This window comes from Vicugna pacos, chromosome 11 (assembly GCF_048564905.1).
Source record: "Vicugna pacos chromosome 11, VicPac4, whole genome shotgun sequence".
In the NCBI taxonomy this organism is placed as follows: Eukaryota; Metazoa; Chordata; class Mammalia; order Artiodactyla; family Camelidae; genus Vicugna; species Vicugna pacos.
Window position 1 is genome coordinate 18886238 of NC_132997.1, and position 24241 is coordinate 18910478.

Here is a 24241-nt window from a genome sequence, read left to right on the forward strand (position 1 = left end):
TGCAGTGAGGTGGGGGTGGTCATGAGATGTCTCCCGCTGACCTCTGACACTTACCAGGGTAGCTCTTGGTGCTGCTTACCTAGCTCTTGTGCTGGGCCGAGGCCTGCTGATGGGGGCTGGTGGGGAGGAGAAGAGGGGAGGGCAAAGTCATTTAGGCAAGAGAGGGGCTTTGGGCTGATTTTAGGGTGCTTCTGGTTTCCTGTCTTTGGCAGTATCGGGGTGGCAGCCAAACTGGGTGGCATTCTTTACAATGTATTTAATATTTGATATGTATCTAACATGAGAGTTATGCAGCCTAACAATAAACACCCAAGAACCCACCACCCACTGACTGACTTCACACCAGATTGTCAGAGGCCCATGTTCTAATCTCTGGCTGGGAGTCTGTACAGTATAGCAGGAAATAGTGTGGGCTCTGAACACCTGTATGTGAACTGAGCTTGTTTTTCTCTTCTGTAGAGAAAGGGTAGTGATACCCACCTCAGGGTTGGGAGGATTGAATGAAACACATCGGTGAGTGCTGAGCCCGTGGCCTCGGGTTAGTGCTCTAGTTGTTACTCCCTGGAAGTGAGCAGGCCTGGTGAGACCAGTGTCCTCCCTCCCCTCAGTCTCTTGGACATCATCCTGGAGTGTGAAGCAGAGTCTGTGGAAGTGAGACTGTCAGACTTGGGTCACAGGGTTGTGTGGTCTAGGGCAACATCCTCTCCTGGTGAGATATATCATTTAGAGCATCTTCTCTGCCTGGCCCTGGTCCATGTTCCCACCCACCCTAAGGAATGCTGCAGGTGGTGTAGGAGACAGACTGATAAGGAAATAGACTACTGTGTCACTTGGTGAAAACACTGATATGAGAGAATACTGAACAGAACCACTAACTCCTCCTGGGCTTCCCAGTTTCTAATTAATCCAGCAAGTGGTGTCTGTATGCACTAGGACACGTACTAGTTGTTCAGCTACTTCAGTGAATAAAACACCTAGTCCCCAGCAGCTCATAGATGGTGGATGCCTGGCTTAGAGTGAGCCCATTCCATAGGTTGTTGTTTGGTTTTGCTTATGTTTTCCTCTGCTTTTCAAAAGCTTGTAAGTTTAATTAGATCCCATTTGTTTGTTTTTCCTTTTATTTCTATTTCTTGAATAGACTGCCCTAGGAGAACATTGCCGAGATATATGTGAGATAATGTTTTGCCTATGTTTTCTTCTCGGATTTTTATTGTGTCTTGTCTTATGTTTAAGTCTTTAATTGATTTTGAGTTTAGTTTTGTACGTGATGTGAGGGAGTATTCTTGCTTTATTGATTTACATTGCTGCTGTTCAGTTTTCCCAAAACCATTTGCTGAAGAGACTGTCTTTATTCCATTGTATGTTCTTGCCTCCTTTGTCAAAGATTAATTGACCAAAACCTTGTGGGTACATTTCTGCGCTCTCTATTCTGTTCCATTGGTCCATAGGTCTATTTTTGTACCAATGCCATGCTGTTTTGATGACTGTATCTCTGTAGTATTGTCTGAAATCAGGAAGCATTATTTCTCCAGGCTCATTCTTTTTCTTCAGCAGTGCTATGGCAATTCTGGGTCTTTTGTGATTCCATATAAATGTTATTATTATTATTTGTTCTAGTTCTGTGAAATATGCCCTGGGTAATTTAATAGAGGTTACATTAAATCTGTATGTTGCCTTGGGCAGAATGACCATTTTAACAATATTGATTCTTCCAATACATGAGCATGGGATATCTTTCCATTTTCTTAAGTCTTCTTTAATTTCCTTAGTCGATGTTTTCTAGTTCTCTATGTATAAGTCTTTCACCTCCTTGGCTAGATTTATTCCTAGGTATCTTATTACTTTGGTTGGTGTTTAAAAAGGGACTGTTTCTTTACTTTCTTTTCCTATTGATTCATTGTTAGTGTAAGTAAGTGCAACTGATTTTTGTACATTAATCTTGTATCCTGCTACCTTGCTGAGTTCTTTGATTAGTTCTGGTAGTTTTGTGTGGCACTTTTAGGTTTTTCTATCTATAGTATCATGTCATCTTCATATAGTGACAATTTTACCTCATGTTTTCCAATTTGGATCCCTTTTATTTCTTTTTCCTTGCCTGATTGCTGTGGCTAGGACTTCAAGACTCTGTTGAATAGGAGTGGTGAGAGTGGACGACTTTGTTGGCCCCGGATTTTAGTGGGAAAGCTTTTAGTTTTTCACAATTGAGTACTAAGCTGGCTATAGGTTTGTCATAAATAGTTTTTATTATGTTGATATATGTTCCCTCTATACCCACTGTGTTGAGAGTTTTTATCATAAATGGGTGTTGAATTTTATCAAATGCTTTTCCTGCATCTATTGAGATGATCATGTGTTTTTTGTCCTTTCTCTCTTGATGTGGTGTATTATATTGATTGATTTGCTTATGTTGAGCCATCCTTGTGTTCCTGGAATGAGTCCAGCTTGATCATGGTTTGTGAACTGTTTTATGTGCTGCTGGATTCTGTTTGCTAATATTTTGTTGAGGATTTTTGCATCTATTTTAATCAGTGATACTGGCCTATAATTCGCTTTTTTGGTAGTGTCTTTGCCTCATTTTGGTATCAGGGTGATGGTGGCTTCATAGAATGAGTTTGGGAGTACTCCCTCTTTTTCAGCCTTCTGGAAGAGTTTGAGTAGGACTAGTATGAGTTCTTCTTTGTATGGCTGGTAGAATTCCCCAGTGAAGCCATCTGGTCGTGAACTTTTATCTGTAGGGAGATTTTTTATTGCTAATTAGATTTCATGTCTAGTGATCGGTTTGTTCAAGAGGTCAGTTTCTTCTTGATTCCATCTTGGTGGACTGTATATTTCCAGAAACTTGTCCGTTTCTTCTCAGTTTTTCACTTTGTTTCTATGTAGTGCTTCATAGTATCCTCATACGATATTTTGTATTTCTGTGATATTGGTGGTCCTGGATTTTTGTTTGTAGGAAGTTCCAAAATTTACTGATTCTTACTAGTTACCAGTCTGCTTTGGAGCTCTCTGGGCTTCCTGTAACTGGGTGTCTGTTTCCTTTTCCACATTAGGAAAAGTTTCAGACCTCGTTTCTTTAAATATGTTTTCTGCCCCCTTTTCTTTTCTCCTTCTGGAGCTCCTATAATGAGAATGTTATTGTGCTTGATGTTGTGCCATTAATCCTGTAAGCTGCCTTCACTTTTTTTCCCTTCCTTTCCGTTTTTGCTTCTATCTTTGAGAGAGTTCCTCATACCTGTCCTTGAGTTCACGGATTCTTTCTTGTGCTTCATCTATTGAATTTTTAAGTTCAATTATTGTATTCTTTAGTTCTGTGACTTCTGTTAGGAACTTTCTTATATTTTCTAACTCTTTGTTGAAGTTCTCACTGTCTTCATCCATTATTCTTCTGAGTTCAGTGGGCTTTATACGAGTGTACTTTGAATTCTTCATCAGGCTAATTACTTTTCTTCATTTCATTGTTGTTTTTTCCTGGGGTTTTATCTTGTTCTTTCATTTGGAACATTGTCCACAGTCCTGTTTTTTTCATTTCACTTGACTCTCTGTGTTGGTTTCAATGCATTAAGTAAAACAGCCACCTCTCCCAGTCTTGAAGAGTTGTGTGGGAGATGAACTTTGTCAGTTAGCCCTGCCTACTCTTGGTTGTCAATGAAACTATGATTATCAAAGCAGCTAATTTTATTTTGACATCTTCCAGCAGTTGAGGGTGTGCCAAGATCAGTCAGTATCTCAAAGGTGAGGATCTCAACACAAAGGTTCAGACTGATTGGACTCCATACCCCCCAGTAACAGCTTTTGAAGAATATAAATATCTTGAGGCTTGGGACTGCTAATGTAGTCCCTGCTGGCCCCTAGAGCTAGGAAGTCTGGAGGTGTCCCCTGGAGAACAGTCACAAAGAACAGGGCTTCAGATAAGTATACAAGCTCCTTTCTGGGAAATGTCGGTGAGGTATAGCAAGACAGGCTGAGAGTGTAATGATGGCACCCATAGCCTACCTTCCCTGAGAGCACCTCAGTAGCCCCCTGATGTGTGCCAAACCTGAAGCCTGCCTCCAAGTCCAAAGCTCTTAGACTAGAAAAGGAGGCCTTTTTTCACAAAGTCTGGGGATGTGTCTCAGTCTAATGTGCAAGGTCTGAAAGTGGTAGCCTGCCAGGAAGTGTCTCTCCAACTGTTACAGATCCATGGGAGTGAGACATGCAGTTGGTCCTGGCCTCCAGAGCCAGGTGGTCAAGGAGCATGCCCTGAGTGGAAGCCACAAAACCTGGGTCACCAGTGTGTAGACATTCCCTGCTTGGAGATACTCTCACTCTGCAGCCTATCAGAGGGAGAGTGCAAATATGGCTGGAGTGAGGCAGTGGGAGAGTGCAAAGATGACACCTTCTGAATAAAGAGGAGCAGAAGAAATGGGAAAAGATGAAGTAAGAAATACAGCAAGACAGAGGGAGAGCGGTTGGGGTTAGGGCGCTGGGCCTGGGACGCCACCCTAGGTCCTGTCTGCCATGGGGATGGGGCCAGTGGACTTTCCCACCAGGTTCCCTCCTTCCTTCTTAAGGACAAATTGTTAGGAGAATTGTTATTATCTGTTTTAATGTTCTGCCTATGTGAGTTTAGCACTGGCACTTGTCTAACTCCCAGCAACTTTAAATCTTGGAGGATCCAAACTTCTAGTACAGATGGTGCGATGTGCCAGGAAGGTTTGCACATATAAAATCCGTATCTTGTATGTATATTTTCTTGCACAGTGCAGGTGAGTGAAAGCGGCGTGCAAGGTCCTGAGAGTTTTGGATTCCTGGCGGTGAGTATTAGACCCTAGTAAAAATTAGGGTGAGGACGACTGGCTTACTGGCCCTTATCAACTGACCTGCGAGCTTTGACTACTTGGAGAATGCTGTTCATAGGGATTATTTATTCGGATAGTTTTGTGTCGGCTAAACTTGATTTTTAGAGCATTTTTCAGTGAAGTGATTTTTATCTCTCTTGCTGTGAAATTGCCCAAATGAGATTCCGGTGTTGCAACTCCTGGGCGTGTTTTGTCTGGGGAGACTGGGAACATAGACTCTGGAAGTTCAGTCCTCACAGCCGGCTTCTGAATCCGCTCACCTTGAAAGCTTTGGCTGTCGGGTGTAGTGTGTCCTTTGTTTCCTGTTCCCTCTGGGAGGGAGCATTGTCTCCTACTTTGTATCTTCCAGACATCTGTGGCCTCCCCCACCCCGCCCCCCAGTTTGTGAGCAGTGAATGAAGAGAGGCTGGCCTGCTGGTATGCAGAGGTCTGCAAAAGGAAATCCAGGAGTGGTTTTAGTGAAATGAGAGCTTTGTCTCATGAATAGCGGTGGCTCAGACTAGACAGCAACTTGAAGAGATGGCTGTCCTTTGATAAAGCCTGGGCTGATGGGTTTCAGATAGCTGAGTTATAAAGTATTTTGTCTGGAACCTGGGAAGCCATTTCATTATTGCCATTTGGTGTACGTTCAGTACCTTCCAGTATCACTGATGTTAAATTGTCTTCGTCCTAAGAAATATTAGTCACAGCTTGAAGTGTTATTTACATAGTGCTGCTGCTTGGTTATCTGCTGATTTCGTGATGCAAACTTCTTCAAACTTCTACTTTGGAGGCTTTTTTTCTCCTGGTCTGAACTAAAGCAGCTGCTACATTTATTTTACTTTTAGATTTAAACCCACAAAAATCTCTGGATTAAAAAAAAGAGTACCTTTAAGGTTTGAGAATCTCCTTTCACAAAATTTGATTACTTTGCACCCAATATTCATTACTTTGACCTTGTCTTTGTTCTGAAGGCCACATACAAGGCACTAAAGCAATCGCAATAGTAACTTAAAAAAACTTGGGAGAGACAATTCTATAGGATTAAAGGAATGCTGAGACTATTCAAGTCTGAAGTCCTTGAAGGAGAAATAAAAAACTGCACTAGGAAGTTTAGTGCAGCCTGTATCTAGAGTCCTTGTGGGGCTCTGGGCCTGAGATTCTCCTAGAGGCTAGAAGAGTCACTTAAAATAGCTGTCAGGAAAAACCAATTTTTAAAAGTAAGGTGGCAAAAAACAACCAAACAAAAAAACCCAACATTTACCAGTGTTCAGGTGTCAATAAGCAAGAGTTTTCTTTCTTTTGAAGTGTCATTTGACTACTTCCTTTACCAAGACAATTGTGTAGAAAAATATAGATTCCAATATTAAAATTTAAACTGAATTGAGCTTCCTACTCTTAATAGTGATGACTGGAATAAAAATTATCCATATTAAAAAAAATTTCTAGTTTTTTAAACTTCTAAAAGCCTTCTAGCTTCTTTCCTATTTAGGTCTTTAGCCTTCCTGGAATTTACTTTGGTGTGTGGTGTGAAGCAGTAGTCTCTTTCCCATGTGAATATTTAAGTACCATTTATAAAGAATGCTGTTTCTCTACTGGCCTGCTGTGGCATTTCTGCCAGATATCAAGTGTTGGTATACATAAGAGTTCTTTCTGGGCTCTCTGTTCTGTTCCATTCTGTCTTTATATCCTTAGATCAACAGCATGTTGTCTGAATGTCTATTGCATTATAATAGGTGTTATTGTCTAGTAGACTAGGTTTTCCCATCTCGTTCTTTAAGAGTGTCTTGACAATCTCGGCACTACACTCCCTACAAATTTTAGAATCTTTTCACATCTTCTACCAAAATCTCTGCTGGGATTTTGGCTGGGATTGAAATCTATACTATACTTACTTTTCCAGTGTTTATTCATCACATGTTTTTCCATCTTCTTCGGTGTTCTTTGATAGTTGTCAATAAAGGCTAATGTAAGGTTTTCTTCCTGCACACTTTCAATCCATATAGTCCATACATTGTTCATAGTTTTTGACGCCAGTGTAAATGCTATTTCTTTTTCTCTTTCAGTCCATTACAATGCGATGAATATCACTGATTGACTTTCCAGTGTTAAACTACTTTTGTCCCTAGAATAGACTGGTTTGCTCACAATGTATTATCCTCTTTATATATTGTTGGATTTGGTTGACTGCTGTTATGCTTACAGTTTTGGTGTTTACTTCCTTGAAGGCCATTGGCCTGTAATTTTTATTTCTCTGTCTCTGTGAAGTTTCAGTATTAAGGCTGTGCTGGCTTTGTGACCACGCTGGGGTTTGCTTCCTCTTTTTCTGCTCTCTGTAGAAGTTCCTGTACTACTGACATTATTTCTTCCTTAAATGTTTGGTAGACTTCATCAGTGAAGCCACTGGATCTGGAAGATGTATATTTCTTTAATGATTATAGGACTATTTAGATTTTACATTTCTTTTGGTATAAATTTTGGTAATTGTATTTTTGAAAGAAATATATCCATGTCATCTGAATTTTTCAATATTGTTCATAGTATTTTCTCATTATTTTCCATATCTATAGGATTCTTAATTAATTTCTCTTTTTAAAATCTTGGTTGATTTTTGTTTTCTTTCTCTGTTTCTCAGTTTCTGATCACTCTTGCCAGCCAGGGATTTTCAACTTTATTAGTCATTTCAAAGAACCATGCTTTTTCTTTTCTTTTGATCTCTCCATTTTATATGTTGCATTTTTTATATGTTATTAATTTCCACTCATATTATTTTATTTTTTCTATGGTTTTGGGTTATTTTACTTTTTTTCCCTAGTGTCTAAATTGGATGCTTTCTCATTAGTTTGCTGCATTTCTTACTTCAAGACTAAAAATCTACTTAGAAGCACAAATTTTGACATGTAACATTGAAATTTTCTTTATTGACAGATAGTTGATTTATGTTTCATGTATGTAGCAAATGACTCAGTTATACATATATAAACATATATTTTAGATAATTTTCATTATAGGTTATTACAAGTCATTGAATTTAGTTCCTCGTGCTATACAGTAGGTTCCTATTATTTATCTATTTTATATGTAGTAGTGTGTATCTATTAATCCGAAATTCCAGATTCATCCCTCCTCACTCCCCTTTCCTCTTTGGTGACTTTAATTTTGTCTTCTATGTCTGTGGGTCTATTTCTGTTTTATAAATACATTCACTTGTGTCACTTTTTTAGATTCCACATGTAAGTGATATCACATGATATTACCTTTCCTCTGGCTTACTTCACGTAGGATAATCATCTCTAGGTCCATCCATGTAGCTTCAAATGGCATTAATTCATACAGTATTCCACCTATATACCACATCTTCTTTATACATTTATATGTTGATGGACATTTAGGTTGCTACCATGTCTTGGCTGTTGTAAACAGTGCTGCTGTATGTGTCTTTCTGAGTGAAAGTAGAGTACTTTACATTATATCAACATGTGGGCTTTTTATTGACTATGTGATTAACCAGGAGTTCCAAGTGCTTAGTGAAGTGTTTTTGCAGTTGAGAGGCCTGGGGGATAGGATGAGACACAGAGATACTTAGAATTTGTAGGAATTTGGACTGGGATTTCCACATCTTTGAGCCTCAGTTGTTGGTTCTATGAAAGAGGTTTGGTGATATTTACTTGGAATTTATGTATTTATTCTGTAAACTCAGGGCACCCACTAGGTGCCAGATCCTAACCTGGGGAGTGTGAACACAAAGATGAGCCTCTGCTTCTGAGACTCTTCCAGCAAGTTGGGTTCCAGTAGACTTGTTAACAGACATGTGCGGAGAGAGGGGAGCATTACAGCCAAAGGCAGTACCAGATGGTGGGTTGTATGTGCCATCCGGGGTGTGGGTCACAAAGACTTCCTGGTTGATGGGGCTTGAATTTATCTTAGAGGTTGAGTAAATTTTCACTGGACAACTCAGGAGAGAAGGTATTTGTAGGAGAGAAAAGAGCATGAGCCAGGGCTGAAAGGTGGGAAAGATCATGGCTCTTTAGTGGTACTGAATTGTTTGGATGGGAGAGGGGAAGCCTTTGGAAAGGGTGCTGATTGGCTTAGATTGGATGAGTGGCCATCTCTAGACCAATCGTGTGTAGCCTGGGGCAGGCTCTTGCAAGACCTCCACTACTGCTGCAGCCCTGAGTGTTGGTGTAGTTCCCAGGGGAGGAGGTGTTACTGGGTGCCAGTCCGGAAGGTATTCATTGCAGCTTGAGCAGTCTGAACTTTTTAGCAGTCAGAGGAGCCAGTAAAGGATTCATTTAATTTAATTAATTGTAGTTAAATTTTTAATTGTGATAAAATACACATAACATAAAATTTGTCATTTTAACCATTTTAAAGTGAACAACTCAACGGCCCTTAAGTATAGTCATACAGATGTTCAACCATCCATCTCCAGAGCTGTAAAAGCAAGTTGCTATTTGACTCACTTGTGGTAAATGATAAAAGTTACTCAGCATGATTTTTGTATTGTTTATCAATTCTTCCACTTTATTTAGTTACACACCCTCTGCACCAGTTTGTGCATTTGGATATTTTCTATTACAAGTTATATGGTAGAATTTTGACTTTCAAGCTTCTTAGGAAATTACATAAAAGTAAAACAACAGATCTTTAATCAACAGCTAATTTATCATTTTTGTCAATCTCTGAGGGGATTCCCAGGGAATATATAATGATTGACTAGACTAAGAACTTGCTGTGTTGCTTATGAATACAGAGAGAGCTAACTACTCATGGAAAACATCTGGAAGGCCATCTATGCCCTGAAAGGTACAAAACTGGTAAAATTGCTATTTCTCTGGCATGTATAATTTTCATGGTTTGATTAATTAGTAATAAAATACACACTGGTTCAGTGAATAATGTTGCTGTCACTTTCAACCTTAGTTGTACAATTACTTAATCTAATAATACATAGTGTGTTCCCGTGAAGAGATAAAGCAAGGTAAGTGCAGTCCTTTTATCTGTATTCTAACTGGTATTCCAGGAGGCCATCAGCATGAGTTTTAATTCAAAACATCTGTGTTACCTAAATATACTAGATACTGAAATGCTATTTAGATGATTCTGTTAGATGTTTCATATTTATACACATTAAACAGCATTTTATATAATTAAATGTAAAAAAGTTAAGCAAAATTAATTTTTGAACAAATTTTGAATAAAACAGACATTACAGAATTGTACATTGACCCAGAGCTTTTATAATCTCCCTTAACTGAAGCTCTGTACCCATTAAACCACCACACCCCATTTTCCCTCCTCTCCCAACCCTAGCTCTTTACAGCCTCCATTCTACCTTCCGTCCCTATGACTCTGACTACTCTAGGGACTGCATACGCATGGACTCATAGAGTGTTTATCATTTTGTGACCGATTTATCCTGGAAGCCTTATGTCCTCAAGATTCATCTGTGTTGTAGCACGTCAGTATTTCCTTCCATTATGAGGTCAGATTGTACATATATACCACATTTTGTTTGTCTGTTCATCTTACTAATGTACGTTTGGGTAGCTTCTGCCTTTTGGCTATTGTGAATGTTGTGAGCATGGGTGTACTAATATTTCTTTGAGATCCTGCTTTCAGTTATATTGGGTATATACCCAGAGGTGGAATTGCTAGATCATATGTAATTTTTAGTCTGTATGTTGCTAGTTTTTTTTATTGTGATAGAATTGAAAATAGCATTATATTAGTTTCAGGTGTAAATCATCATGATTCAGTATCTGTATACATTGTGAGATGATCACAATAATAAGTGTAGTTAACATTCACCACCATAGGTAGTTACACAATTTAATCTTTTGGTAATACTGTTTTTAGTTTCTTGAGGAATTGATATGCTGTTTTCCATAGCATCTGCACCATTGTATATTCCTACCAACAGTACACAAAAGTTCCAGTTTTTTCACATATTTGCTAACACTTGTGTTAAAAAATTTTTTTAGATCCTAATAGGTGTGAGGTGTTATCTCACATGATGGTTTTAATTTGCATTTCCCTAATAACTAAAGATGCTGAGCTTCTATTTATATTTTTTGGCTATTTTTGTATCTTTTTTGGAGAAATATATTTTAAAATCCTTCACCCATTTGTTTTAATTGAAGATTAGTTAATTTGCAATGTTGTGTTCTGGTGTACAGCATAGTGTTTCAATTATACGTACATATAAATATATATTCTTTTTCATTATTTTTAGGTGTTTCAAGATACTGAATGCAGTTCCCTATGCTCTACAGTAGAAACTTGTTTATTTTGTATATAGTTGTCTTTATCTATGAATCCCAAACTCCTAAATTATCCCTCTTCCCCTTTCCCTTTGGTAACTCTAGATTGGTTTTCCATGTCTTTGAGTCTCTTTCTTTCTTGTTTTAATTTTAAAGATCCCACATGTAAGTGAAATCATATATTTATCTTTCTCTGCTTGACTTACTGCACTAGTATGATTACCTCTAGACGCATCCATGTTGCTGCAAATTTCATTCTTATTTTATGGCTGAGTAGTATCCATTGTATATACATACCACACTTTTATCCATTCATCTTTTGATGGAAATTTGAGTTGCTTTCATGTCTTGGTTATTGTAAATAGTGCTACTGTGAACATTGGTGTGCATGTGTCTTTTTGTGTTAGAGTTTTCTCTGGATATATGCCCAGGAGTGGGATTGCTGGGTCGTATTCTTCATCCATTTTTTATTTACTTATTTTGTGGTTGTTGAGTTGTAGTAAAGACTTAAGCAGGATGTTCTCATTTGACCTATGGTTTGGAGAGGACTGAGCTTGAAACTTTTTCAGTAACCAGGGCAAGAGTAGAGGGGGACCAGAGCTGTCTGCAGCTGAGAGGATGCACACTGTGCATACAGGTGTTCTACACAAAGGCCCACCTGGCTGTCCTCTCGATGTTGGGTGGCCTTGGACAAGGAAGACCTAGGCCATTCCCTTAAAGTCAGGGCTCTGTCAAGATCCTTGCCTTGTTAACTTCCATGAAAGGCTCAAAGTAGTCCCAGGCCCATGTGAAATCCAGGGTTTTGATCCTTCCAAGTGACCCAGGCAGAGAATGGTTCATATTCAGGGCTATAGGATGTCTGCTCTTCTGCAGCAGTGGCTGGGGGGTGAGGTAGGCTCTAGAAACCACAGAAAGTGACACCATGTTGGGACACATAAAAGTAGACTCTCCTATTCTTGTTTTTGACAAGCAGATAGTTTAAAGGGTTGTAGAGTCAGACTGCCTGGGGTCAAATTGTACTTGGTCTCTTAGTAGATGGGCAACTTACATAACCTTCTAGTGCCTCAGTTTCCTCCTCTTTCTAATGAGAAAAATTAGCATGCTTCCCCTATTAAGAATTAAGAGTAAATGAGTTAATAATGTATGTAAAGCATTAGAGCCATGCCTAGTTCATGGAAAATTATGGCAAGTATTGCCATTTTCACTGAGATCAGGGCCTACCCAGCTTCTGATTTAACTACTGCCCAGCTTCCCACAGCAGTCCCCACCCAGGTCAAGGTGCCTGTATCCTCCAACCGGGTCCTGTCTCCTGGGATTCTCATGCCCATCATAATCAGGCCTGATCCCAGGCTGCCAGCATAGGGCAGCATTGCAGCATGCTGTCCCTGCTCAGAGCAGTAGGTCCAGCCTGGGAAGTCTGGGTCTGTGTCCCTGGCAGGATCCCATCTGGCCTGGCATGCTGGGCATGGGTGTCTGGAGACTGTTGTCTCTGCCAGCACAGCTCCTGTCATCCTCCTTCAGGAGGGTCCCAACAGTTTGGGGCTCCTGTAGCTCTTTCTTTGTCCTTTGTGCAGCCTGGAGGCACTAGAAAATGGTCTTGACTTGGTGCACAATCTCCTCATCTGTAAAATGGGAACAACTGCAGTGTTGCAGGGCTTGGCTTAGGGTGTAGGGTGGGGGCAGGAGATATTTAAACAACTTCCACCATGGCCTTCTTTAGGGAGAGGGCTGGGCTGGGAGGTGATGTCATCTGGTGGGGTTTGGGGGGGTGTTAAGGGAGTGGGCAAATGCGGTGTGAGGGGTTGTGTTTCTGGACTTGTAACCTGCTGATGTAGACTGTGGCTATGAGGATGTGCACCGGGGCCTCTGCTCCAAGCTGTGGCTGGCTGTGTGGTCCTGAAGACAGGGCTGATCTGGGCATGAGCGCACCTCATTCTTGAAGAGGCTCAGTGCCTTTTCCTCTGATTCCTGGAATGGCCCTCCCTTTCTCCTTCATCATCTTCTAACCCTGCTTGGGCTTCTCAGAAGTTCTTAACAGCCTTCTAGGTAGCTCAAGGCCTGACATCAACTTCCCCTGGCCCATGCCAGCCCCCAACAGCAGTCTTAGCCCCATCTGGGGCTACCCAAATTCCTGCCATCACACCTGAACCTCACACCAGAACAAGTGTCTGTCCCAACATGGCCCTTAGCAAGGGACTAGGGAAGTGGTCCAGCTTCCAGTAAAGAAGAGTCCCAGCTCAATGGTTCTAGTCCTGGAATCTCAGGGGCTTCAGGGGTCTAGCTCTTGGCTTCATCCCCTACAATTCCTTGAGGGCCTTGAACACTGGCCAACCCCACTTGAACCATCTGTGGTCACACACCTCCAATAGAGCATGGCAGATGCAGGTCCCGCACCCCTCTTAGAAGCTTAGGACCTGAAAAGCCCTGCAAAAGAGCCACAGACTGGCAAAAGAACACTCTGTGACTCCAGTGATCTGGAAATGCACATTAAAACAACTTTGAGATATAATTGTTCACTTACCAAAATGAAAAACTTTAGAAATTATTAACACCTAATGGTGGTGGAGATGCAGAGAAACAGTCATGATTTTCTCTTGGAAATGTAAATTGGTTCTAAAAACTGCTTTCAAAGACCATTTTGGAAATATGTATTAAAATATTTAAATCATGCATACCTTTCTAATCATTTATCATAAAAGTAATTGCATAAGACCCAAAATGCACATATGACTACTTTTATAGTGGCATAAAAAAAGTCCATCAGCAAGTGACTGGTTAAATAATGACATGTGCATGGGAGAGAACTGTCATCAGGGGAAAAAAATTAAGATAACAGAAAATAAATTCACAGCCAGGGAAGGGCTCACATTAAAATGTTCATTTACTTACTAATTAATTCATTGGTTTAACTTTAACTAACATTTATTGAACATTGAGACGTGTTAGGCATTGTTCTGGACACAGGAAATAAAATCATAAATGAGATATACCCTATCTTTATTTTCATGAGTCTTACCCCTCTATGGGGAGACAGATAATAAACAAATGAAAATAAAATAATTTCACGTATGATCCTTTTGTCAGCTTGTATGTAAAAATTATAAGTGAACAGAGAAAATGACAGGAAGAGAAACATCATAAGATAAATAGTCGTTTCATGTTGGTGGTTAACAGTTAGCATTTCTGTTACTAATAACTGAAAACTTTACTGCATGAGCTGAGCAAGTCAGTGGTTGAATTGTCTCATTTGTCCTGTGTCCAGGGCTGAGAAAGCCAACCACTGTCATCTGGCAGCACTGCCATCTGGGGTGAGGCTGTCAGTCTCTGCTTGGCTCCTCAAGGTCACATAGCAGCCTCTTCTGGATCTGCTGTCCACATTCCAGGTCTGAAGGAAGAACGGGGAAGGCAGAAGGGAAAAGTCTTTCTCCTGGGGTCTTTACCTTTTTATCATCCAGGATCAGAGCTTTAGCCAATGTAGTTGTTCAAAGAGGGCCATGTGGCAGCTTTTAGCTGCAGGAGGGTGGGGGAGAACATGGAGGTGGTGTCAGAAGTGATTGTCATTTTCTTCTCCATGTTTTGTGGCATTTTCTAAATCAGTCAAGGCATTAAAAAGAGATTTTATGTAGAGGAAACCAAGAGCTTTCTACATTTTAAGAAATAGGGGAGGGGTGGTGTATTGCATTCTCTTAAGGCCTGGCAGGTTGACAGAATCTGGCAGACAGAAAAAAAGTCACAGAGCCCTGGGTGACACTGATGTGCCTCTTTTATGGAGAGCAGTACATAGGCTTCAGTGGCGGCGGTGGAAATTCTCAGCCGAGCAGTAGCCCAGCCTCTCTTAGGTTATGACCCTGAATCATCTTCAAGTGGGGCTAAACCTCCTGAGATTTGTCCCTTTCCTCATGAGACTAAGTCCTCTGTACAGGGGAGAAAATTCCCTTTGGCCTGCCTGAAAATAAAATACTTTCTTTACTGTCTGTATAGCATCGTTTCTCAGGTGGGCAGTAGACCAGCCTCTCAAAGATGATTTCCAATAATCCTGATCAGATGGAGCCAAATCTCACAAGGTTTGCCCCTTTTCTCCTGAGACTAAATCCCCTGTACAGAGGAGAGTAATCCCTCGGCACTCCTGAAGTTAAAACCTTTTCTTTACTGCCTGTATGGCATCCCTACTCAAGCAAAAAGCAGCCCAGCATCTCACAGGTGATCACCCCTAATCTTAATCAGGTGGAGCAAAATTGGGTGAGTTTTTCCAGTTTTCTCTCAAGACTGAGTCTTCTGTTCAGAAGAGAGAAACCTTTTTGAGCCACTGAGAATAAGAGCTTTACTTCACTGTCTGTATGACTTCCTTTCTCAGGCCAGAATTAGCCTCTCAGATGATCACCGAGAATAACCTATAGGTGGAGCCAAACCTCGTAAGATTTGCCCCTTGTTTTCCTGAGACTGTGTCCCCTGATCAGGGGAGAGAATCCCTTCTGCCCTTTTGAAAATAATAGCATTTCTTTACATTCTGTATGGCTGGCCCTCTCAGGCGAGCAGTAGCCCAGTCTGTGACAGGTGATCCCCAATAATCCTAATCACGTGGAGCCAGATCTTGAGAGAGGCCCCAGTTTTCTCAAGAGAGTAAGTCTCCAGATCATGGGAGATAACTCCCTTTGGCACTCCTTAGGATGAAAGCTTTTCTTTACTGTCTGTATGTCTTACCTACTCGGGCGAGGAGTAGCCCAGCCTCTCTCAGGTGATCACCAAGAATCCTCTCCATGTGGGGCCAAGTCTCATGAGAGTTGCCACTTTTCACATGGATTCTTGCTGCTCCTATATGGGAAAGCCATGTCCCTTATTGGAAATGAGGCCTGTCCTTTATTTGAAGGGAAGAATGGACTCCATCTTCAGATGGTGCCCTGTTTCACTCCTGAGACCAAATCCTATCCTCTACGACTTTTGCACTCAGAGGAGTGTGAATCCAGCTTCCCTTGGCTCAGTAAACACATATTATCTCACAGAAGCCTCAGCAATTTCATGAGGTTTGCACCTTTTCTCACTATACTTAGTCCCCTGTTCGGGGAGGGGGTAATCCCTCAGCCTCCGGAGAATAAAAGCTTTTCTTTACTGTCTGTGCATCCTCCCTTCTCAGGTGAGCTGTAGCCCAGCCACTCTCAGGTGGTCATCCTGAAACCTTTTAAGGTCTCATGAGATTTGCTCCTCTTCTTGCTGAATTCAGGCCTCTCCTCTGGTGTAAAATCATTCCCCTTATTGGAAGTCAGGTCAGTTCTTTTTCTGAAGGGATGAAAGGGCTCCATCACCAGATGGTGTTATTCATAGATCCAGAGACAACACCTATCTTGAAAGGACGCATTTTCTTCTCACATGATCGTGAATGCAGTCTGACTCATCTCAGTGAGCACACATCCTCTCACGGAAGCCCCAGCTGTCTAAGGAGAGCTGCCCCTTTTCTCGAGAGCCTGAGTCCCCTATTCAAGCAAGAGGAATCCCTTTGGCTCTCCTGAGTTTTAAAGCTTTTCTTTCCTGTCTGTGTGCCTTCATTTATTTCTCAGGCCAGCTGTAGCCCAGTTTCTCTCAGGTGATCACCCTGAATCCTCTTAGCTGGAGTCAAATCTTGCAAGATTTGCACCTTTTCTCACAAGACTTAAGTCCCTAGTTCAGGGGAGAAAAATTCCTATGGCATCCCTGAGAATAAAAGCTGTTCTTTACTGTCTGTGTGGCTTCCCTTCTCAGGCCAGCAGTCGCCCAGTCTGCCACAGGTGATCACCCCTTATCCTAATCAGGTGGTGTGAAATCACATGATTTGTCCCTCTTCTCACAAGTCTAATTCCTGTTCAGTGGAGAAGAGTCCCTTTGGCCCTCCTGAGAAACAATCATATGGATCAATGGAACAGAATAGAGAGCCCAGAAATGAGCCCACAAACTTTTGGTCAATTAATCTTTGACAAAGGAGGCAATAGAATAAAGACAGTCTCTTCAGCAAATGGTGTTGAGAAAACTGGGCAGCAGAATGTAAATCAATGAAGTTAGAACACTCCCTCACACTACACACAAAAGTAAACTCAAAATGGGTTAGAGACTTAAACATATGACAAGACAAAATAAACCTCCTTGAAGAAAACACAGGCAAAACATTATTTCACATATATCTCAGCAATGTTCTCCTAGGGCAGTCTACCCAAGCAATAGAAATAAAAGCAAAAATAAGCACATGGGACCTAATTAAACTTACAAGCTTTTGCACAGCAAAGGAAAACATAAGCAAAACAAAATGATAACCTTCGGAATGGGAGAAAATATTTGCAAAGATGAAACTGACAAGGACTTGATCTCCAGAATATATAAAAAGTTCATATGACTTAATAAGAAAAAAAAACCCAATCCAAAAATGGGCATAAGACCTAAACAAGCAATTCTCCAATGAAGATATATGAAATGATCAAGAGGCACATGAAAAAATGATCAATATCACTAATAATCAGAGAAATGCAAATCAAAACTAGAATGAGATATGACCTCACACCAGTCAGGATGGCCATCATTCAAAAGTCCGCTAATGATAAATGCTGGAGAATGTGTGAAGAAAAGAGTACCCTCCTACACTGCTGATGGGAATGCAGTTTGGTGCAGCAACTGTGGAAAACAGTATGGGGATTCCTCAAAAGACTAGGAATAGACTTGCCATATGACCCAGCAAACCCACTTCTGGGCATATATCCAGATGGAACCCTAATTGAAAAAGACACCTGCAACCCCATGTTAACAGCAGCACTATTTACAATAGCCAAGACATGGAATCAGCCTAAATGTCCACTTACAGATGACTGGATAAAGAAGCTGTAGTATATTTATACAATGGAATACTATTCAGTCATAAAAATGACAACATAATACCATTTGCTGTAATATGGGTTCCCTGGAGAATGTCATTCTAAGTGACGTAAGCCAGATAGAGAAAGAAAAATACCATATGATATGTGGAATCTAAAAAAAAAAAAAAGAAGAAGAAGAAGACAACAAGTAAACTTAAATACAAAAACAGAAGCAGACTCACAGACATAGAACACAAACTTGTGGTTGCCTTGGGGGAAGGGTGTGGGAGGGATAGACTGGGAGTCTGAGATGTGTAGATACTGAGAGGTATATATAAAATACATAAACAAGCTTATACTGTATAGTACAGGGAAATATATTCAAGATCTAGTAGCTCTTGGTGAAACAGAACATGAAAATGGATATATGTATATTAATTTATGACTGAAAAATTGTGCTGTACACCAGAAATTGACACAGCATTGTAAACTGTCTATAACTCAATAAAAAGAAAATAAATTCAAAAAGCCTTTTTTTTTTCCCCTTTCAGGTTCTGCTAATTAAGCCAAGTGTGTAGTCTTAGGTGATGAGGGCTGTGTATACATTTCTAGGACATGATAATAGCTCTAACTTGAATTTTTCTCCTAGGAATAGTTTTCTTCTCTCAGGGTCAGCATTTTGAAAAGATGTCTGATCAAGTCAGCTTTCTCTACAGTTTTGTAATGTCGAAAGAGGTTCATCCTGGCATTTCAGTGTTGAGTTCTTGCCAGCATTGCAAGAGAAGAAGCCAGTCAGAGATCCATCAAGTGGCTGCCTCTCCAGGAGCCATTCAGCTTTTGAGCTACAGTTTCTCATCATTAATTTGGTGTCCTAAATCAGCTATGATCTGAAAAACTTTCTGAGGGCCTAGTGATGGATCCAAAGTGCACTGCTTCTGAGTCTAGCTCCCTAAGGAGTTCTTCTTGGGTCTGTTGGACTCTCTAATCTGTCCCTCTCCAGCAGGAACTGCTGGGGGGATTTGGAGCACTAGGTGATCGGCTTTACGGTGCCCACTGTCCAGCAGAATTGACATAATTTTGCTATGATGGGATCCCCTGCAGGAACACTACCCATCAAGAGGACAGATCCGCAGACATTCCACTGGGTTCTCAGTTGCCAGAGAATGCCTTGTGGCCAGAAAAAGCAGATTCCTTTTCTTCAGAGATGAGCATACTCAGTCCCTCATGTAACCAGCAAAGAGTTTGTTCAGACCATATGTACATAATCTTCCCAGTTCAAGCCTAATATTGAAAAAGGATAGCCAACCCACTTCCTTCCAAATTTCCCCCTAGGTCCCTGTGTAGGAAATGTACCAATACCCTCCCAGGACTCCAAGTCCCAACAAAAACAGCTCCAGTACAATTCAGGACATTATTTAAAGCAATGACATCCTGATATCACCAAAGCACCTAGAAAGACCAAGAAGCAGGTGGCATTAGAAAGACCTGTGCTGGTACCACGCTGCAGTCTGGGGTAGGCTCCATCTGTCCCCTGGTGGTGTTTCTAGACTATCTGAAGAATAATACTTTTCTCTCTGAATAAGAACACAGAATTCTAGAAAACACACCATCTACAATCAAAGAGAGGAATCATTTCTCCTGCAGTCATCTCCCCTGTACCCAGGACTGGGGAGACAGTGCTGGCCTTCCCAAGGCCAGGATGAGCTGGCTAACGCACCCTGTCTCTCTCCAGCTTCCTCTCACTGTCAACCCTGGCAGTTTCCTTGCTGGTCTTTTTGTCTTGATCTCTGAGTCTCTCTTTGTCTCTTTTGCTCCCTGTCAGTCTCTGTCTTTGTCACAGTGTCTCTCTGTTTCTCACGCTCCCCTTTCTCTCACTTGCTCTTCTTGCCTCATCTTTGCTGTGGTCGATGCTTGATGAACATGCCTCTGCCTCTCCCAGGTCCCCACAGGCAGGGCTGTTTCATAAAACACAATCACTGGCAAATGCCTCTGTTGAAACTTCACTAAACCTATATGACAGTAATTAAAATCCCATGCTGCCTGGGAAAGACTCATTGACTGTGAGTGACCTCTTGGTGGATACAGGCCACAGCCACTTCTAGGTCAGGAGACTCTTCTGTAGTCCATCCCCATCTTTCAGTCACAGGTCGTTGTCTTCAACAGTGAGATGATGTGCTGGCTGCCTCACTATCAGAGACAAGGGGTAGTAGGTTTTTTTTGTTCATTTGTTTGTTTGTTTAAGTCATTTCTGAGTGTTTTGTGTGGAAAATTTGGTGCATCAGGAAAAAATTTTAATAAGAAAGACAATATCTTACAAAGCATTGTAAATTACAGTGATCCCTTGTTTTAACTATCTTCTATTATGATTTGAAGCCTGCTAACGAGGCATGTTTGTACCAAAAAAAAAAAAAGCACATGAAAATCCAGAGGACAAACAAAAGTATTCTAAAAGAGCATATGCCTTTGCTGGAGCCAATCTGAGATTCACCTGCAATTACATATTCAAAATTGAAACAGTGCATAGCAGAATGTCATGAAATAAGCATTTCTCCTGCTTCCGTCGGCTTCCCTTCCTCGTGCAAAATTTATCACAGGACCCCGCCAAAACAAAAAGCCACCAAGCCTTTTAATGATTAGAATTTTCAAATATTTGAGTGTCTATGGTAACTGCTCAAAATGAATTTTTAAATGCTCATTGAACTGAGAGTAACCTTGCTTCTCCAAAAGACGACCTGTTGCTGGAAAAGAGTACCACCAACAGGAAACACACACACACTCTTCAGAAGGCCCTCAAGATGCAAAAATGTCAAAAGGTTGCAATGTCTTTCTAATTTTGAATAGATGTTAGTATGTCACAACTTGCCCTCCAGGGGGCGCTCTGAGAGTCAGTAATTGTCATTTCTGTCAATAAAGTGGTGAAACGCTCAAAGGTAACCTGGAGCCTTTTGGATCTGATCCTACCCCTTATGTCTTTTAAGAAGTGCTATCTGAATACGCTCTCCAGGCGGCTGGTGGTCCAGGGACATCATGCGGTTTCCGCACCCACCATCTATGCGCAACCAGAGCCAAAGGCAACATCACAGCTCTGGACACATCGAGGGGAGACTTGAGCCCCGCGGCCCCGACTTTATGGCTCCTCTCAGGCGGCCGCCCGGTCCAGAGCCCGTGAGCCTCGGGGCAAGTGGCCGAGTCCGGGGCCCGCAGTCCGAGGCCAGGGCCCTCCCCGCCCCCACCGCCACCGCAGGCGCCCGAGGGGACGGCCCCGCTGCCCTGTGAGCCCGGGGCGCGCGCAGGAGGGACGCCCTCCACGCAACGCCCGCCTTCGTGGCCCGAGCCCATGGGCCTTAAGCTGCCGACAGCGGAGCGGCTGCGACTGGTAGCGGCGGCCCCGGAGCCGAGGACGCGGGTAGGATCGCGGCCTGGCAGCTGGAGAGCGGGGCCCCTTGCTGGCGCGCAGGCGGGCGGGGAGGAGCGACAGAGAGGGCTGCACTTACCAGCCTCTGTGCTTCTCCCCAGCCGCCAGGAGGGTCACATAGTCAGTGACCCACTCAGTCTTCAACTTCCTTGTCACGACCCAGGGCCTCCCAGGAACCCACCCAGTTCAGGGGTGAATCCCCTTCCCCGCAGCCCTCACACCTGCCTCTGCTCACGCCTGCGCACTGGCTCCTGGGGGGGTGGGATGGGGGGCTGGGGGCGGCTCCCAGCCTCAGGACTGACGCAGGGATAGCCATGTTTATTTTTCATTTACTGAAAGTATTTCACTTGAGATCAAATGTAAAAGAAATACATGGTAAGATTTCTTGTCCAAAACATTATTTAATGACTAAAGAGTCTGCCTTTGTAAGATTTCCTTAGTGACCGATATTTGGATCCCGTCAACTGACCTGAGTCAAACAGCAGGTACCAAAATTGTTCAGTAGTGTATTTTCCTTGTGTCATCAGTCAGTAGTGCATTTGATCATGTGGAGTTTTATTGGATGTGAACTATTTTTACTAATAATCACTCTGATGTCGTATGTACTTCTAGGCTGAAAGTGTGGGTGTCCAATAGGCCTAATTTTTGATGACACTTTTTTTTTTTTGGCAGATCTCAATTTTTGATCCAACGATTTGGACATACTGCTTCCCCAAGTTCCCATCCTCCACCTCGGCCCACCTCATCAGGGAACAGAAGAGGATCTTCTCTGAGCTGCTTCCAAGGAACAGGCAGATGAAAGCCCCACTGTGGTTCCAGCCGCCTGCCTGGGAAATGAAAGAATCTTTGCCTCTAGAAAATCCTGGTTAGAATCTGCATCTCTAATTCCCCTGGGAATGAAGAAACACCAAGCAGAGGGCCTCTATGGTGGGTAAACAAAACCCAACTCATCTGAAAATCACTCCATCTCCTCCCCTTCTTCTTGGTGTTTAGTGTAGGCAAACAGCCCAGGTCATCACCACATGGCTTTCATTCTTTTTTTTTTTTTTTTTTTTTTTTTTTTTACTTAAGAAGAGAAAAATGGTCTACATGAAGACAGAAATTCTCCATAACAATGGTTGACTTCCTAAGGTCTCTTGTAGCTGAAAGTGGCCAGATCAACTTCAGGCAGATTAGAAGTGAGCAATAGGATTGTGTGGACTGTGTGGGTTTGAGGGAGGCTGTTTAGATGGAGTAGATGCAGCTGAGTTGGCCCTTTGACCCTTCCTCTTTCCTCCTTCCTGCCTCAGAGGTGAACTCATGGTGGCGGATCAAGTCCCGTGCTCCAGCAGCCATTTTGGACCAAGAGACAGCCTTGAGGATGAACACCAGCTAAAAATACTGAAAGGGGTAGAAAGATGGATAATGGCTGACTACCGTGGTGTGCTGTTAACAGGATGAACTCTCTACACTTGTAATTATTTTCCATGAGAGAGGAAAAACCTTACCACTCTACGCCTGTGGTATTCTGGGTTTCTGCTCTATTAGGGAAATATCGGCATCCAATGAGAGTGGTCCCCTCCTGCCAAGTCAGACAACCTGAGCTGCCCTTACTGTGTGGATACCCCATCCCATATCATTCTCTCTACTTATGAGCTACACATCTCAACCTTCTACAGGATCTAAGGTAGAAAAGGGATGTTTGAGTATCTGTACTGAATGTGTTTTCTGGGGGCAAATTTGGTTTTACATAGAGACTCTGTAATGATGATTCTTAGTAACATCCTACAAACCAACACTCAGCCTGTGCTCCTAAGCCTCAGTGTAGAACCTCAGCCCAAGCAGGCCTTCCCCTGGGCCCTTGGATCTCTGCTTCATCTGCTCCCAATTTAAACAGGGGCTTCTGTTTTTCCCCTCCTGGGAAAGCTTGGAATTTCCTTTTTGTGAGGACATATGTTCTCTGCACCGGGGGCTCCAACTCTGGGTAGAGAGAAGGGAGGTCACTGACCATCATCTCACTCACTAACTCAAAACATGGGACCCCCTTGACCTTACATTGATGGACATATTGGCCCTCCTTCCTCCCCATTTGTGGTTTAGGGCAAAAGGCAGAGTCCCTTCCCCTGCAGAAGCTGAATGACAGGATGTTAGCCACAGGATGTCTGGACCAGGGATGAGGCAGGGAGTCACTGCTGGGGGGGCCTGAGGGGTGGAAGGGCCTGTGCTCATCTCTGAAGCTCTTGACCTGAAGCTCTGACCTTCCTGCAGTTTCCTTGAGCACCTGATATGTTTTGTCACAACTCTTTCTGCTCATATGATCTCAAGTGGGAACCGCTGCTGAAGCTAGGGAATTCTGCTGGAGGGAACACATCCAAGGCCTTGCCTTTAATTTGGTGACATGGCATATTTTTAATATTTAAAATTTATATTTAAAGCAAAATAAACCCCATGGTAATCAGTCTCCTCATACATTACTCAGACAGACACAAGAGACTACTGTAACATGATATCACCAATAAGAATACCCAGGGGTTGTAAATTCACAGACACATCAGGCACAGTGGGTGCCCCAGCACTGAAGGGGAGGGGAGGCAGCAGAGCCTGACTGGTACATACTGCACTTTCCTTTGATGAAAATGTTCTGGAATAGACGTTAAAAGGGGTTATTGTAACATTGTCAATGTACTTAATGCCAAGTACATTTACAATTTAATCAAAAAATTAAACTTTAAAGTCACTATGTCATAGAATAAATAATTTAGTGTATGTAATATAACAAATTTATTTTTTTTTTAAAGAAGGAATTACAGGGAAGGGGAAGGACATCTCCAGTGTGGCTGCTGGCATCCGGGGCAGCTCAGCCCACGGCCCTGAAGGCACTGCGCGTGCTGGTGCTCCTTGCTGATCGGGTAGCAGCTCTAGGTGTATCCGGGGAGGACCTGGCTCTAGCACCTGAGT

General features: G+C 42.2%; 1 long non-coding RNA gene across 1 annotated transcript in view; it reads left to right on the forward strand.

Moving 5' to 3' along the window:
* Window positions 1-24040, forward strand: part of LOC140699174 (uncharacterized) — a 30742-nt gene extending 6702 nt beyond the window's left edge. The window contains exons 2-3 of the long non-coding RNA XR_012077181.1: window positions 21977-22231; window positions 22594-24040. This is a non-coding gene — a long non-coding RNA (uncharacterized lncRNA). The remainder of the gene's footprint in view (window positions 1-21976; window positions 22232-22593) is intronic.
* The last annotated feature ends 201 nt before the right edge of the window (window positions 24041-24241 follow it).